Source organism: Coregonus lavaretus, assembly GCF_964263955.1.
Source record: "Coregonus lavaretus genome assembly, contig: HAP1_SCAFFOLD_4211, whole genome shotgun sequence".
In the NCBI taxonomy this organism is placed as follows: Eukaryota; Metazoa; Chordata; class Actinopteri; order Salmoniformes; family Salmonidae; genus Coregonus; species Coregonus lavaretus.
Genome location: NW_028156850.1, coordinates 3612 through 5000, shown reverse-complemented (window position 1 = coordinate 5000; position 1389 = coordinate 3612). Strand labels below are relative to the sequence as shown.

General features: G+C 60.3%; 1 pseudogene across 1 annotated transcript in view; it reads left to right on the top strand.

Annotated features, from left to right (window-relative positions):
* Positions 1 to 898, top strand: part of LOC311119637 (protein phosphatase EYA4-like) — a 38604-nt pseudogene extending 37706 nt beyond the window's left edge. Inside the window, exons 9-10 of the transcript in view lie at positions 117 to 199; positions 556 to 898. The product of the transcript in view is annotated as a protein phosphatase EYA4-like (transcript). The remainder of the gene's footprint in view (positions 1 to 116; positions 200 to 555) is intronic.
* The last annotated feature ends 491 nt before the right edge of the window (positions 899 to 1389 follow it).

The window sequence follows — 1389 nt, the reverse complement described above, 5'->3', positions numbered from 1 at the left end:
CTCTCTCCCCTCTCTCACTCTCTCTCTGTCTCTCTCTCTCTATCCCCCCTCTCTCTCTCTCGCCCCCTCTCTCTCTCCCCCTTCTCCCTCTCCCCCCCCCGTCTCTCTTTCTCCAGAGGGTGTTTGTCTGGGATTTGGATGAGACCATCATAGTGTTCCACTCTCTGCTGACAGGCTCCTACGCACAGAAATATGCAAGGTGAGATGCCCCGCCCACTACCACACAACCCCACCTCTGTCCCACATAGCCCCTCCTCTGCTCCACATAGCCCCTCCTCTGCTCCACATAGCCCCTCCTCTGCCCCACAAAGCCCCTCCTCTGCCCCACAAAGCCCCTCCTCTGCTCCACATAGCCCCTCCTCTGCCCCACATAGCCCCTCCTCTGCTCCACATAGCCCCTCCTCTGCCCCACAAAGCCCCTCCTCTGCTCCACATAGCCCCTCCTCTGCCCCACATAGCCCCTCCTCTGCTCCACATAGCCCCTCCTCTGCCCCACATAGCCCCTCCTCTGCTCCACATAGCCCCTCCTCTGCCCCCCTCCTCTGCTCCACATAGCCCCTCCTCTGCCCACAAAGCCCCTCCTCTGCTCCACATAGCCCCTCCTCTGCCCCACATAGCCCCTCCTCTGCTCCACATAGCCCCTCCTCTGCCCCACAAATGCCCTCCTCTGCTCCACATAGCCCCTCCTCTGCTCCACATAGCCCCTCCTCTGCTCCACATAGCCCCTCCTCTGCTCCACATAGCCCCTCCTCTGCCCCACAAAGCCCCTCCTCTGCTCCACATAGCCCCTCCTCTGCTCCACATAGCCCCTCCTCTGCCCCACATAGCCCCTCCTCTGCCCCACATAGCCCCTCCTCTGCCCCACATAGCCCCTCCTCTGCTCCATTTAATACCACATGTTTACTCTAATCTAGTCTTCTCCACTCCCTACCCTACCCTACCCTACTCTACCTACTCTACCTCACCCTACCCTACCCTACCCTACCCTACCCTACCCTACCCTACTCTACCCCCACCATACCCTACCCTACCCTACCCTACCCTACCCTACTCTACTCTACCCTACCCTACCCTACCCTACCCTACCCTACCCTACTCTACCCTACCCTACCCTACCCTACCCTACTCTACCCCACCCTACCCCACCCTACCCTACCCTACCCTACTCTACCCCACCCTACCCTACCCTACCCCTACCCTACCCTACACTACCCTACCCTACCCTACTCTACCCCACCCTACCCTACCCTACCCTACCCTACCCCACCCTACCCTACCCTACCCTACTCTACCCCACCCTACCCTACCCTACCCTACCCTACCCCACCCTACCCTACCCTACCCTACCCTACCCTACTCTACCCACCATACCCTACCCTACCCTACCCT